This window comes from Amblyomma mixtum, chromosome 5, assembly GCF_055824585.1.
Source record: "Amblyomma mixtum isolate Tamu chromosome 5, ASM5582458v1, whole genome shotgun sequence".
Taxonomy (NCBI): Eukaryota; Metazoa; Arthropoda; class Arachnida; order Ixodida; family Ixodidae; genus Amblyomma; species Amblyomma mixtum.
Window position 1 is genome coordinate 77852031 of NC_143016.1, and position 16995 is coordinate 77869025.

Below are 16995 nucleotides of genomic sequence, written 5' to 3' on the forward strand. Positions count from 1 at the left end.
CGCAGATTGCGTTTTATGTTATGTAAACAAGCGATGTAAACAACAGTATGAGTGCAGTCGTGTCTCATCGGCGCACTCCCGGGGAAATTTCATGCTGACGCGGTTAATATTCATTGGCGTAATACTATCTTCAAGCACTCCCTTAGACAAAACACGTGTAGCATCGTTAGATGACATTCGGCTGGAAGGCATTCGAAGCGCCCGTGTAGCAGGGGTGGTGATCACCTTCCTGCTAGAAGTTACCATAAACGAAAGGATGACAAGAAAGGGAAAGTTTTCACTCTTCGCTGAAAAGTCATTTCAAGCCCTAGATTGTTCCACGGTAGCTTGAAGTGTAATGCAAATATGTTTACGCGGACAACCCATTTTTTAGAATTTAAATATACTTCAGACGGATTAATTGCGTATTTACGAAAGTACAATTTAAATAGATGGCCAGCACCAAAATGCGATGTCCCGAAACTCGATTTTGAGCATTACATTGTTCAACGACAGCTTGTAGTGCGCTGCAAACATGCTAATGCGGACTGCCAATTTGCTAGAATTTCAGTGTTCTTTGGACGAATTAATTGCGTATTTACGGAAGTACACTTCAAATACATTGACGACACGCAAATGCCATTTCCCGAAACACGATTTCGAGCACTCGACTGTTCATGGCAGCTAGAAGTGTGCAAAGACGTTTTGAAAGGACTGCCCGTTTGTTAGAATTGAAGTATATTTCGGATGAATTAATTTCATATTTACGAAAGTTCACTTTTAATACATTGACAAGATGCTAAAACTGGATACATATACGTTTACAAGGGCTGCCCGTTTTCTAGAATTGAAGTATACTTTCGATGAATTAATTTCATATTTCCGAAAATACACTTTTAATACACTGACAAGATGCTAAAACTGCATGCATATTTTTTCATGTATTTGAAAAGGGCTCGAAGTATGCTTTAAGTGAGGTATTTTTGGCACATTTTAAAAATATATTTCGAATACCAAGCATGAAATTTCAGAAACGTATTTCCTGCATATTTTTAGTGCATTCATGAATACAAAATATGTTTAAAATACATTTTAAATAGCCCTCCGTATATTCCAAACGTATTAGTTTTTGCTAAGGGAAGACTTTCACTGAAAATTTTGCTCCGTTAGGCATGGATTTTGCTCTTCCTTCGTGGTGCGAGATCGAAGCGAATGGTGGTCATGCGCCACTACTCCTGACCAGCACTTTATTCAGTTTTATATCGCACTACCTTTCGTTATGATTTTTCTTTCAGTTAAAACCCTAAAGAAGTCATTTCGTGAACTTTCCTTCCAGAAGCCCATTCAAAAATTCCCGTCCCCTAAATGGTTTCATCTCTTTGGAGCTGCAGTGTACAGCAGCCAAATTTCAGCGATCCTTTGAGAATGCGCACTTTTATTAAGAGGCTCAGCGTCACATTAAGTAGATTAATTAAAAAAAGTCCTCCTGTCCCAAGCACTGCATGTACAACTCTACAAGCACTGATGCGTGCTGCTGGTTCCGGGTTCAAGTCTGAAATGAACCTAGATAATAGGTTACGGTCACCTACAGACAGAAACTGCTGCCTACAGCACTTCCGGTGGTTGCTGAACTCAAGCTCCGAAGCGGATTAATTAATGCCGTGGATTAAGGCATTCATTAGCTAGGAGCAAAAAATAAAATGATGAAAAAGTTCTAGCAGTAAATAACACACGAGCAGGCCGTCTAATTGACGCAAGTGGTCGACTCGGAACAGAAAAGGAGGGAAGGCGGCAGGTAAGGAAACCTCGAAGACGAAGCTTTTTTTAATCAGAAACAGCGGCCGGGTTATAACAAGGTTACGCTAGCTCGGTTAACTATGCACCACGCCCCTAAAGACTGCAGCATAAATCATCACTGCATATAACTAGACTACATCTCTATCAAACATATCTGTGTTATATTGCCTCCACTCATACCCAGAGCTCCCAATAACTTAATTTACACTTCACGCAAGCTATGTGATAGAAGACACTCTATAATCTGCAGTGCCATGTATGCGTCCTCGCGATAGGGCTCGTGCGAGCATATCAGGTTAACACGCAGTCTCAATACAGGGGATATATTGAATATAAGCTGCAGTGACCTTAACAAGGTATTCGTCCATTCGATGAACCAAAGTCCCTGGTTATGCCCTCTGCCTAGCGCACTAGCCGAAACGTAAATATGATGTGAATATGTAACTGCGTGAATATTTTCCAGTGAATTGACTGAAAGATTTTTCTCTTGCACTCGGTTCTTGCGTCTTTGTGTGCGCTTTAAAATGCCTCCTTATCATACACAGCCAACTCGACTCGCTTCCCTTCTGCTTTAATGAAAAAATAAATATTGAATCCTCCTAATGCATTGCATGCAATGTCAATGCGTGCTGCTCTAAAATGGCCCTAAACACTCTGTAACAACACGTGCTCATTCAATTTACATCAAAGAGCAACATGAACTCTTTACGCCTGAAGTGTGTTTTAGGTGCTTAGCCTGTTGTGGAATCACCTTCAGCAGTTTATTGGCGAACCTTTGCTGTCAGGTACACCTTTAATCTATTCAGCTATATGTCCATATTTTAATGAGACATGCCCCTTCTCTCATAAACGTTCCTAGTTATAGGTTCAATTCTTTCATCGCAACCAATTATGAATACATTTAGCCATGTGTGCTTTACTTGTTAACTGTACGTAAATTAACTATTGTTGCATAATTTGCTGCAAGACAACAGAGTGTCACCGAAGTAAGCCATGGTGCCGGTGTGAAGGAGTAGGACTATACGGCAGTGCTTCCCTAATCTGATAGATAAGACAGACTACCCGGGCGTTCGGCAGGACTCAGCTGTCAGCAGGCGTAAAATATTATATGTCGGTTTACGCCTAGCCATCATATAGCTCGCTTTATGTAGAACTCCAGAAAGTCCTATAGTAGTAATTTCTTAAAGCGCCTCTTAGAGAAGGCAAATTACAGATATTTTCCTGACGCATCCTTGTGCTAGTTTTGCTGCCAGTGAGCCGTAACATTCGCATTCTTAACACTCGCGTAAACTAACGCGAGTTTCTGAAACAGACAATACCTGCATGAATCCGAACGTTGAGGCTACGTGTTTCGGTGCTTCAGAATACAACGTTTGCTTAAAAATTGCGTTAAAGGTAAATATAAGATGCCCGTCGAAGTTATTGCGGTTATTTCTTACTCTCCTTATTCTCGCAACACTTCAGTGAATTTTCCTTCTTGGTGCCTTCGCTTGTTTTTTGCTCTCAAAATTTCACTCAACCTCTCTGCTTCCTTCATGGTTGGAGTTTTCTTTCTGTCTTGAAGTAGAAGGGGTAACGGAGAAGTGTCAACTGTTTCTACCTGACGAAAGCGAACCTCGAGGCATAAGACAATGAAGAAAATAAATGAATAGTTCACAAGCCTGGCTGTGAACGACTATCTAGAGCTTTGATCCCTTGGCTTCTCTTTTTATGGTTAAGAAACGAACACCATTACATTTGGAAGCACTGCAGAACCCGCGACGTTAAGCAAGGTTAAGTGAGAAAGAGATGGTAAAAAAAACAACGATTCGAAGGGCAAGCCTTGTTTTGTTTGGGCTTAAGCACAGCCTTTCATATGATGCTCCATACGAGATCTGGTCGCTGACCCTCAGAAGGAAGACGACTCAAGAGTGGGTTATTCATTGCACCTTCCAAGCTACCTGGAAGAGTCCGTAGGTTCATTGAATGCATAGGTAGAAAAGCTGACGCGCGTGTCTGGTTGAGTACAATCCACGCGAGACGCCGTGATGTTCAAGGAGGACTTAATAATCATCATGGCACTAAAGTCACATGAGAGCAACATGTAAGCGGTAAGTAGATGAAGCAAGAAAGGCAGCCAGGAAAGAGGAGAAAAAATTTGAGAACGGGTACCAGAAATGAAGAGATAGAGTAGCCCTAGATGGTGAATGAAGCTCAAAAGGAAACGCAGAAATGAAATAATGAAAGGTAAGCAGAGGAGTTCCCAGAGGCCCTAACCTATTATTGAGCGACTGCAGTATTCAGTTTGTGAAAACCTGCCCGAAGAAAAAACAAAGCTCGGGCAACTTCGTAGCGAAGTGAGAGCAATGTATACGATATAAATAACGCAAAACTTAATGAAAGCTTGGAAAATTAGAGACCATAAAGGTCCTCAAGTGCCTGCTACTTGAGGTCATTCGTTTGGTGTTCTTTCCTTTTTTGTTGACAGCGAGGTGAATCTCGATCAAGAATCGATACCAAGCTCGAACCTCTTCTCCTATCTCTGGTGTGGTGCCCTTCAAGTATTCGCGGTCAGATATATCCGCTTGCAATAAGACAAAAATAAAGCAAAAGAAGACATGCGTGGAAACCTCAGTTGCACAAAGATGCGCACTTTTACATCTGCGGTCACATCGCACAGTCCTTGGCATGAAAATTTCTTTCATATGTCGTAAAGAAACTGAAATATTTGTTATCGATTTCATCAAATATTCCGGCACTAAATCAATAAAAATTTAATGCTGGTTAAAAGTTAATGTACTGATTTTTGAGAGGATTTGAAATTTTTGGAAAGGGAAACGCATTTCACCGAATTCAGAAACGAACAAACACTAGCGTGTGCAAAAAATGATAAAAAAGTAATTCATCCTGAATACTCAACATCAGCGCGAGCAGCGTATTATTGTCCGGTACTTTCGACCACTCTCTTTTCACTTTTTTTTTTCTCGCTGTTAAGGGAAACTGGCGTCGAGCACTGCGGAGGTATCGCGACAGCCTCGAGATAATGCAAAAGCGGTCTATGGTTTCCGTGGCTTCCCGCATTAGCATGCCCACTGATTCGAAGCAAAATAAAGGAAAGTGCGTACTGAAGTATAATGATAGACCATTTCCTAATGTTCGCTTACATTTTCTTTTTTTGCTTCTGTAGAGACCTAGAAAGTATTTTACTGCAGAACGATCATCCGAAAGGATTTTTTCTTTCTGCCAAAAAAATTTTTAATGGAATTCTCAAATGTGTTTACTTGAGAAGCCGCCCTCGCGCAAAAATGAATATCCAGCAACGATTTATCGGAATATTTCTCACCAATTTTTAACCAATAGTATCCTTGAAGCTGCTACAGAGCAAACGATTATTCACGGGGACGAGAGTAATAATTTGTGCTGCGTGCTACTAAGCGCTCTACGAAGACTTCACGAAGACTTGCATCGCGAAGACTTTTTTCCCGATGACTGGCTTCACGAAGGCTTGCATCACTAAGGCTTGCCTCACTAAGACTTGCATCACGAACACCTGTATCACAAAGACTTGCTTTCCGAATACTTGCTTCACGAAGACTTGCATTACTAAGACTTCCATCGCTAACACTTGTATCACGAAGACTTTGTTTCCCGAAGACTAGCTTCACGAAGGCTTGTATCACTAAGACTTGCATCACTAAGGCTTGTATCACGAAGACTTGCTTCCCGAAGACTTGCTTCACGAAGACTTGCATCACTAAGGCTTGTATCACGAAGACTTGGTTCCCGAAGACTTGCTTCACGAAGACTTTCTTCAGGAGCTCGATGCTTTTAATGCGACCGCATTAGAAGACACATACTTGAGAAAACGTCGGCGGTGAAACGAAATTTCTATTCACTGAGATGGCGGTGACGGTACCCACAGAGTTGTAACATGATCAAACCATCATTACGAAATGTCTCTGAAGATAGAAGACACTTTCTCTTCGAAGATAAAACGGTGGCCGAGCAGAGAATGGGCTGCCTCAGAACCACAGTGACCGTAGCAGAAACCCATTCCTGAAAGAGACTCATGCTCGAGCCTGACAATTAATATTCAAACCACTGTAAACTATGTCAACTCCACAAAGAGCAATCTCCTCCTGTGTAGACCTAAAATCGGCGCCCCCATCCCCCTCGCATTCTTTACAACGCCGCATTCTTTCTTTCCGCCTCTCCAAAGACGCAAGCCAACAGTCCCCTGTCAGCCTTTAAGAAGGACCCGAGCCAGTTCAGAAAAGTCATGTTTTCTAAATTACAAATCTTTCGATTGGAATTGTCTCACGCTTTAGTTTTTCGCAGTGTTCACTACCTCTAGGTGGCGCGACGAAATTCAAGATGGCTCCCTGGAAGAAGGAAACTCTGGACTGAGTGCGCTGCAGCACAGTGTTGGCTTTGTGCATGTTGCTGCACGGGGCAACAGTATGCCAGTTTAAATCAGTAGCTCACACACCCAAGGACATCGAATGAGCCACATATGAGCAGATTAGGCCGGGATTCTATGTTTATTTGAAGGTGAAAAGGCGATGATCGAGCGCACGTTGCATCTTTCAGTGTAGCGTGAAATCTTGTGTTAGATCGCTTACGTGTTGACATCGGAGCTTCACATACTTCCCTTTGTAAGGTAAATAGACTTCCCCTGTTTTGCCGCAATGCTCACGGACTAGTTCGGCTCATGTGCTACGCGTCGCGGCGTCTAACATGTGGGCAAAGCTTGTGCCACGTGAAGAATGCGGCAGGAAGCACTTATTCAGTGTCCGACGGTGTGCCAGCTGCCGCTTGACAATAGGATTAAATGAAAGGAAGGAAGGAAGCAACAATTTTTATTAGACCTCCTTCAGGACTCAGTGGGAAAGAAAAAGCGCTGCACTCATTGGTGCGTTTTGAACTTTTCGAACATGGAAACAGCGAAAAGCGGTTTCTCTCTCTTGGCGGTTTAAGCATGTTGCTATTAAGTTCTTACTTTCCAGCGAGACCTGTGAAGTGCTCGGTGCAGTCCGCGCCTACAAGCGGAAGGCAAATTCAGCTTTTGAAGCGAATGCTTCACTCTCCAAGCAGCAACTTTCAAGGACAACAAGGTTTCACTTTGACCTTGAGCCGGGCCTCACACTCCTAACGTCTACCACGTGACTAACCACAGCTGGAGCCCAGCTCCTCATTCGCTGCGGCACTCGCCTCGTCGCTGCGTCAAGCCTCCGTCGTACCACGTGATACGACCACCTTATTAGCCACATATAGCGCGCTCCTCTCCACGCTCGCTTCAGTTGGAGGCTCGACTCTGCGGAGCGATGGAGGCTGGTTTTTTGCTCATCTCATTAGGTATAGCTCAATTAAACCACAGCCAATTTTTCATTGCTTCTGTTTCTGATAACTTTTGCTGGAACGTGCTGCTATAGCCCGCTGGATCAACCGCAATACAGAAAACGCAGAAACAAGGTTGGTCGCATGGCGGTTTCGATCATATGGTTTCTATAGCGTGAAGTATGATCCTGGCAGCATGTAGAAGCTCAATAAGAAGGTTACTCGTGTAATTGCTCGCCCCCAACACGGTCAGATGTGGCGAAGGCCGAAATAAACGTCGCACCCTACAAGACCGTATTGGGTGGTCCTGTCAGCACTTATAGGACAGCCACCATGTCACTCACTGGCTTAGAAACCACCAGGCTTGAAAAATTAGAAAATTCCAGAGAAACGTCACCCCTTTATTACTCACCTGGTTTTTGCACTTCTAGGGCCAAAAATAATTTCTGGCGGTGGAAACACCTCCTAGCAAAAATATTCGCATTTTGTCAAAGCACGCTAAGCAGCTGCGTTTTTATTAGCCATGGTGCTCTAGAATAAAACCTGCATGTAAAATGTGCAAGGGCAATTTTTAGTGACGGTGATTCGCACACAAATCTGCCGGCTCACCCTCCAATCTTACTTCTCCTGCGTATCGTCGTCAAGTATGAATTAATTTCTGGCTACAGACGGCTCGTCCTGAACATTAAAGCACCAACGCAGTCTTCGGATTTCGCATTTGGTCATGAAGTATTAAGAAATGAAGAAAGATGAGCTTACATCTCTGAGCAGGTCAGCAACGCGCTTGAGATGTCGTTCCCGGCCTCCCGCAGTACCCACTTTCTGGCGTTTCTCTCTATTACCGCCACATGACGGGACGGTCTACGGAGACTGTGAATAATTTATTAAACCCAACCAGACAGGCAGTTCTGTCTTAGTATCAACCCTTCGGCCTTTGGGTCGCGAGCCGGAAGCGCCAAATCTGCATCACTGAGGAGTGTTTGTTCAGTGTGATGAAGTCCCTATGCGACCGCTTCATGAAGTAAAGGAGTACATGCGCGGGAGATATCTGTAATGGTATAATGAGGGAGTAATTACTCATTGACATCCACCCAAGCGCAGCCATACGGCTACAGGGAAAAGCTACACAGCTTTTACAGAAACTTCGTAGTTAAAGAAAAGTTCGTCCTGGTCAGGGATTCGAACCCGGGACCACCGCTTCACCGGAGCAGTCGCTCTACCAATTTTGGTAATCGTGACGGCAAGCTTATGGTAGGGCGAGAGCGAATTGATCAATAACTCGAAGGGGGAACTGTATTAGTCAAATGTTTAGTACAATTGCGTAGTAGTTTTAAGGCTGCTTAAGTGTCGTCCAAGTTTTTTTTCCCTCCCCATATATTTTTCCTGCTAGTTAGCTTTGTTTCCTTAAATTCAATATTTTGCGTTCAGGTATTTTTTATTTATTTATATATTTGCATACCATAAGGACCCGAAGGGAAATAAATTTGGTGGATTTTTGCATACAAAAACCTTCATAGTACAGGCAAATACAGAAATGCAATAAAAACCACAAATAGACACCGGGTATTAGAGAGAAAAACAAAAAAATCTACGGTACATACACTGATATTGTAATAAAAACATACTGCTACAAAATATAAGTGAAATGAAGAAAACAAAACCTTGGGAACAGTTTCTTTTTTACTTCACAACGAAAACTAGCACCTGAAGCAACGGTGAATATAAAGGGAAAATTATTTTAAAGTGCATTGAGATTGGAAGAATGAGTGAAGCGCGGATTGAAAACAATGAAGATCGTCGATAGTTGCAACGCTAGGTGCTAATGAATTCCGCTGAGCCATTGCTTGTACGACAGGTGCCTTCCGCTTTTCTTATTTTCCTTTAAACTCAACTCTGAAAACTGCGTAAGCGCCATGCTTTTCACCGTCATATAATGCAGTGAGTAAGAAAAAAGCGCAGCCCGCCTATGTACAGGAGCCGTGAGAAGTAAATGGGAGGCAATATTAACGAAAAAATGGCTAAGGCTTAACTTGGTTAAGCCTGGAGAATGCGAAGCATCATCGTGTCGCGTAATTTGGAGGCGCACAACCACAGCGACGGCGCGAGGTGGGCCCCTGTTTCTCCACTGTCGTGACGTCATCAAGTCACGTGGTGGGACGTCATGTATCACGTGATTTGGAGGCGCATAACCACGGTGAAGGGCTGAAGTGGTAGCTAAAGTAGTATGCTTCGCATAAAAATTTAATCATTACCCCCCCAATTCATGCACCCTTGAATACATATGCGCAGCCTAATTGTGATTGTGCGAATTGCAATGTTCCCCAACAAACAGGGACCATGATGCTTTAGATTTAAAGAAATTTAATTTTTTTGACAAAGTCGCCTTCCATTTATTTCTGACGGCGAGTGTACAGGGTCCGTCAAAACTTCCCAGGCCACATGGCGGTTGTACATACCTTACTGGTGCTCAGTTGCGTAACGATGTCCAACCTTTTCATTTATAATTTTTTTTCGGGCTAATATTGCCCATGCTTTCTACAGCACAGACTTCGACAGTAGAAAAATTGCTCTTTTTCAGAACGCTCATCGCTTCAGTGTGTTCTTAAAGAATAGTGGTAATTACCTAGCAAGCTCCGCACTCAAACCGTGTGTTCCAGCTCTTAACGAAATGAAAGAACACGACGGGGCACCACGAATTCTTTCCTCACGGAGCACAGTCCATGAAGATACTTCCAATCTCACCTGTGCCTGCAAAGAAGAAGCAGGCAAAGAGCACAATCCACTTAGCAACAGCCGGTGCTTGCGACTTCGTGCCTGGCTTATTGGATTGGACGAGATTTTCACGGTCTGTTGTCGCGTTTGCTTTTCCTCTCCCTCTCTTGCGCCCTCTCGATCTTTACCTTGTTTCACCTCTCCTTGCTGCTTCGAAGCATGTGTTTATTCTTCCTAGATACGGTGTTTTCGCTTTGTTCATCTTGTGATCTTGTGTGCCCTGAGTGATTTTTCTCTTCTATCACGAACCTCCGCGGGTTCTTTCGACGTCAGTCAAATACACGTTTGAATTTATCTATTCTTATTACACTTTTTTATTCTTCATTTCTTTCTTCAGATCATGAGGTGGCTTTTATATTTAAACTCCGGGATGTTGCAACTAATGTACGCTCCGTTCGCCTCCTCTGCGTCAGAAGCTATTGTGCCGAAGAAAGAAACTGGCAGGGCACTGCTTTCAGTACCGCATACAGCTATTCGTAGAATTATGAAAGCACGCATTCCTTCCACCCACGCCACCGCTCCTCCTTCTTCGAGAAAGCGTTGAAAGATAGCTGCCAATTCGGTAAGAGAACAAATCACTCCAAAAATGGTAGTGCACTTAGCCGTTAAGTGGACGTCCATCCAAGAAGAAATTTTGTTGCTGTTCTCTTCGACGGGGGAGAAAAGTGTGCTGGCCAGGCTGGACAGATAAGCTTAAGAAAGATAAGCTTGCTTTATCGGGGACCCAGCCGCCTTAGCAGGCTTTGCACTTTGGAAGGAAGAACTACAAGTGGGTAGGCTGATACAGTTCGCTGAATTTCGAGGGATGGAGATGGAATTTTCATCCTGTGGATAATCTTGTTACACATGTAAGCAGTTCTGCAAGAGCTCTTTAAGTCATTATACTCGCGAACGTGCATGTGAAAATTGAGTATGTGCACCGTTGGGTTTGTGAAAGTTAGAGGATAGAGGGATTTCAAGTGAAATGCGCATCGAGCCGCATATATTATGGTGGCCCGCTACTTTTTTCTCTGTTTGCCGGAATACAATTGAATTTCTCAAGTTGCAACAAAATAAGGTCTACTCAGAAATCTGGACTAATCAGCATGCAAGTTCCAGAAACAGGAATTCAATGAGTCGGTTTAAAATTCTAATGGTCAATGAGCTCTGATTTCGTGACGCTTCAATCTAAAATTTCAACCTGCTACAGCGCTACATGCATCACTGAGCGTGGATCCGGAGATCCGCGTTTGTTTTTATACGATAAGAGCACGTGGGACTTATTGTTAATTATCTGCACGCGGACTTGGCTTTTTGCTTTACTTAATCACTTTTATGCTTGTTGTTAACCCTTCATTTTCCTGGTCGGTTTACCAGAAGGGAAAAGTGTGCAAATTTTCGATTTCTCGTTCTTATCTGCATTTAAAAGAGAACCTTATTGTTCACTTGCCTGTATTCTCCGTTCCTACAGTCCCCCTCTGCGCTGCATTTGGGAGTCTATGCCGTTAATTTCATTTTCCTTCAAATTGAACCCGCCATATTTCGCCTTATTGTGCTTTATAGGCCTGCTCGAATGCGCGCTCATAATTAACAGCTTCACCAACTCACCATCTGCGCATATTTCGGAAGAAAACTTTTTTGTTAACGCTAGCTATACACCCCATGCGCTATAGCCCCGTTTCAGCTCCCGTAAACACATTTCCACTATTTCCTTCGTTTCTTTTCTTTCTCTTCCTGTCCTCCCTTTCACACAGGTTGCGGCTGCAAACAGGATGCTTGTGGGGCTAACATCGCGACCTTATCATTTTTATTCCTTCTGTCTCGCATCCAAGGTCGGATTTCCACCTTCGGAGATGGGCAGCGCGATGGATCCTTCCACTACTGGGCTTCTTGCTCTATTTCTTATTTTCCTATTCACTCTGTACCCTCACAGTGCAGTTCAGCTCTTTCCGCCGAGGTTGAGACAGTTACTGCACTTTTGCTTTCTTCATAGGCAACTTTCACGTTCATTTGATGTCTACACTTTGGGGGGGGGGGGGGGGGGGGGTGCATTAAATGGAAGTGGAGGCCGAATTTTTCGTTTTGCCGATGTCAATTGGTTACGTCACACTTAAAACAAAGCGACTACTTCTACTGACAAACGGCGCTTTTCTTCACAAGAAGACGACAGTAACTACCCATTCTATCAATTACGAAGCAGCCGGACGCACTCAGGTGATATTACAGCCACATGCTCCTAAAATGGTGCTCGCAGTCAACTTGATTCGTACTGAGCACAGAGCTAGCAAAATAGTTCAGAGTTAGCAAGGTAATTAATTGCCTTACTCATTTTAAACTTACTTCTTCGCTGTGTTTTGCTTTCGAATTTCGTCTTATTTGTTTTTCTGACTGGAAGTCACTGCCATGGTATCCCTTGCCAAGCATTCTTCGAAACAGTTTCCCTGGAATTTTTTTCTCTATTTTCATACAAGAGATCGCTCACATACAAGGAACGTGTTGTTAAACGGGTTTTTTATACTTGATCTAGAACTAGTGTATTTGGTAGTTATAACCAGCTGTATCTTTACTGTATTAACTATTTCGCTTTCTTATTTAATTTAAGTGGATTTCTTCCGAGCTGCACTGTCGAGAAAGGCAGCTAAGTTTTTTGCTTCTTTTCACAGAGGAACGAAGCTGCACCATCAGCTGGAATTCAGCCACATTTCTTTCCCTAAGTAAGCCCCATTTATTGTCTTACTCTTTCTTTTCCTGAAATTTTTGGTCTTTCTGCCTCCTGATCTTGCATCACATCAATAACGAGACCACTCCGCAGGGCTGAAAAAAAAATGTGGCGCGTACAGAGTAAAGGTGAAGTGATGGTTGCAACAGAGAATAAACCTTGTTTGATTAAGACCTACCGTGGATCTGGCAGTAAGAGTAAGGACTAACAGTGAAGAATGGCGTCCTGCCCAGGAGCTCGTCAGAACCGATGTACTAGTAAAGAATTGGCTAACGTGAATGTATTATTCGCAAACTGCGCAGATGTTACATACGAAAGAAATCAATAAAGAAGTTACCACGCTCATCACACTAGGAAAAACAACAAAAGTAAGCGATATAACGGCAGTGAAAGGAACGCCTAGAACGCTGAGCAACCAACGAAATCAGATCGTGGAGCGGTGTAGCCGGCAGTATAGGCACTGTGTTGCGACATGCACACACATAAAGAACCTTCGTCTGCGGCAGCTTGCATCGATTCTTGCGTAAGGATTGGTGCACGCTTGGGCACAACACGATCACAGAGTGCTAGAGGCACGTATTAGGCAAAAAACTGAAGATTGCGAAAAGAATCCTCTGAACTACAAGCCGTCAAATCATTACGGACTGCGCTTTTCAGAAGAAAGTGTAACCTCGAATACATAATTCATACATAGTGTCGAGTTAACTAGGTGCCATCGGTCGATGTGTAACATGGGGGCTGCAGCGCTCTTAGCTCTTTGATACAAAAGCTGTGTAACGAAAGACGTTGATCGTACTCTACGTCCCCATGAAAACGGCTTAGGATTTCCTTAAATATCTACAGGAATCGGCGTCATTATTTTGGCAGCAATTGTGTATTAATATTTACTTTCAGAATGAGCTTACGCGTCATTCGCTCGTCTTGATGATCTTTCTCTAAGCAAGCCTTGCAAACAGCCAAACATCCAACGCTAAAGCTCATCTATTTTTTGGCAAATTTTCCCCCCTGTGAAGTAGAACGCAAAACAATATTAGTTCCCCCAAAAAATCAAGTGAGGTGAGCCTGCCGCGAGTATTACGAAAATGTGGGTTATCAAATTTTCCTTTTTATATTTGTTAAAAACCTTGCAGAGCTCGGCCGAACAAAACTAGAGGCATTAATAGAAGAGGCTGAGGGCATTAGTGAGACCGGAAAAAGGAAATATGCACGGAAGCATGGAGAACTGATGTGTTTTTAGCCAGAGCACAGAAAAACTAGAGATTAGGGAATAGGACGTTCGTATTTCAGCCATTTATTCTCGCTCTTTTCCCCTGAAAAAAATATTAAGCCAGGTGCATAAGAATCGGTTTAAAATAAATGCGTAGATATATGCGGGAACATCGGGTTCCACGTTCACCGAGCACCACCATGCGTCGATGCTTAGAGTACGCTGAAATGCCGACCGACTGTAATTGCCTATTACGCAGTTGATTTATGCCGGCTCACGACCTCCGCGCGCAACCTTCCGCTCGATAAGAGCTCTTTTTATTGTGTTTTTTTTTTCAGTCTTTCGCATACGCGTGAGTACACCTTCCGCATTTTCGTTTCTTCCTAAGAGATCTTATCCCCTTAGTTTTATAACTGTCATAAATCATTTGAGACGGAGCTACCAAGAGGAGAAGGAAAACGACTCCCATAACGTTAGTCCGATCGCACTTGGGCAGCCTGAAAGGATAGTGCAGTCAGGCCGTGCGCATAGTTGTGCCGTTTTTTCAGTTGCTGACTGGACGTATGGCCCATTTCCAAGAACGCTTCAGTTGCCCTGCGAGCGCAAAGCCTTAACAACGCTAATCTTTAAGTGCAGATTAAAAACTCTATAGCGGCCAGGCTGCGCAGTTAGTGAAGTGAGTCCTAGAAATGATCAACAACAGCCACGCGGGCCGGTAGTAGGTAGTTGGGCAGAAAAGTTTTATTTGTTAGGGAAGGAAGGCCGGGGGGGGGGTACCTTTAGTCCGATCTCTGCGGCCTTGGCCGACGAGGTAACTATCCAGATGAGCTCTTCTTATCCCTCCAGGGCGGCTCTGGTCTGCTGTACATACCATCGCTTTAAGACCGGGTTATCTGGCTTTAAATATTTTTGTTCCTGTGTTTGTGTCCAGATGAAGAGGGTGAGTGTGGTTGGATCCTTGCACCAGGCAAAGACATTTGGGTATTGCGGGGGATGCAAGCGGTGTAGGTGTGCCAGAGTGCGGGCGTGGAGGCTGGTCCGTGAGCATTCACGAATGCGGAGTCGCAGAATGTCACTCGGCTTCGCGCTACATTTGTCTCACTTATATCCCGCTATTTATCACGCTGCCGCGCCTCTATACCACACTAAGCTTTCCGCAGACAAGAAAATTAGGCACCTGTCTTTGCTTCTCCGCAGGAAAAATTCATTAAATGGAATTGTGCATCCTCCCAGTGCTTGTAGCCCTTTCTAGAACTGTCAAAATAAGGGATAATCGAGTTGCAGAATTAATGGCGGTGAATAAAACTAGGAAAGTGTATCGTGTGTGACTGTCTTTTATTTCGACGGCAGCCACATGAGGTTGTCGAAAGGCTGGTTTTGTTTTTGTTATGCAGCCGTTTCCACCTTTGAACATGGTGCAGGAGAAAGAGAATAATCTGCTTTCTTCTCCATCTTGTTCAAATATGGTAAAGCCATGGAGGATGTCATATAGCAGTGACAGGCAGCTGGTATGCGCCATATACACAGGGGTCGTCAGCAACAACGGCAGGCAGCTTTCTTTTGATATGAGCCAGGTACCAAAGGAAGAAAAGAGCAGGCAGCTGTATTTATATCTGCCTTTCTCACGACTCTAGTGACAAACAATGATAGCAGTATATTAACGACTTAAGATAAGGAGCGCTCTTGTGATATTATGATAGAGTAGCTGGGCAGCCCGTATTTTCGCAGCAGACAAATATAAGCAAGCACTTCTTTTCGAAAACATTGCGCTTAATTCTGTGATAAGGACAGCACTTAAGTGACGGACAGCACAGGAAGGGATGTTGAGAGTAGCCTTTCGTTTAGCAACAGCAGAAATGCGGCTGAGAATTCAAAAATGCATCCAGAAGCGCTCCAGATGAACCGAACCCGGAGTTCGCATGTTGTACACCTAAATTACTGTTTCCGCACTGCCGACGCTACACTGGAATGTACAGCCTTTGTCAAAAGTTTGGAGCCCAGGGGGTTTTCTTTTGAGCCACACTGTGTCGTTCTTAATGAATCTCTAGTGCTCCAAATTTCCTGAACGTGAGAAGATTTCTGGTACTGCCTCCTGCAATAGGTAGAACTTCCGCGAATGCTACTGGAGTCCCAGCATAAAGCTTTGAAGTGAACCCCCTGGGCTCTAAACTTTTGACAAAGACTGTACTTGAAAATGTGAAGCAGTTTTCTAATTTGTCAAGTTAAAGAGACAGTCTCTAGCACAAGATTAATAGAACAAAGGGTAAGAACGCGAAAGGTAGCTTTAAAACCACGCCGTTTTAACAACCTTACGAGGGTATGCAGCAAACAAAATGGCTAATTTGCTCAAAATTATCTATTTCTCGTTTTACCAACAAACACAAAATTATTGGCACTTCTACCGCAAAAAGCGTTTCATTCGCAGTCGCACTGAGAAATTTACATTTACATAATTTACTCCCCATATTCTTATATTCTTTCAGAGCACTTTTTTTCCACCTTATTTGGTCCAACGCGCACAGTTCCCGGAATTAATGAAGTCTATGATTCAGGTTAAAAACACAAATTTCCTGCTCCTAAGGTCCTGCGGTACAGGCCAGTATTCATAAATACTGTGAAATAAAGCAGGAATGCCATTTTCTGGCGCTTATTTTCCAGGCGTTTTCTGGCGCATTTAGTGCTTAATAAAACTTATGATCGCGCGGAATCAGCGTGTTCAGGCAAAATTTTTTTCGCTAAAACTCTTGCTCTGGGCTACCGGAAATGAAAGCTTAAAGCAATTTACCTGTTCTTTCGCTTATTGCACTGACTAAGAGCCAGCTGCAAGCTTCCTGAAGCACAAAAACAGGTCAGGTATGCACTTTACTTGTTCGAGCAGAGGGAAGCACTCTTCCAGGGGTGCAGCTGCTTGTTGCGCGTGAAGAAACTGGGCGTCCCTAAGGAGAACCAGCCGCCTGGCCGCACATCTCCCGGCCTTCATTGGGGTCCGAAAAGGTGCCGCCAGGGGTCAGGGAAACACTTGGCCGGTTAAGAGCCCACTCTGCTCGGCAGCAAAGACAGGTATAAATGGAAGCTTTAATAAGAAAAATATGTCGGAATGGAACGCGTGCTAAAAGAGTTGCCTGGGGTCTCTGTGCTCTTTTGACTCATAATATAGAGCCAGCAGCTAAGTGCAGGAATACAGGAGCTGACTACTTTTGTTTACCTTTAATGCAGCTGTTCACAA

The 16995-nt window shown here is 43.6% G+C and overlaps 1 pseudogene; it reads right to left on the bottom strand.

The window, feature by feature from the left end:
* Positions 1–16749, bottom strand: part of LOC149342736 (uncharacterized) — a 119135-nt pseudogene extending 102386 nt beyond the window's left edge.
* Between the last annotated feature and the right edge of the window lie 246 nt (positions 16750–16995).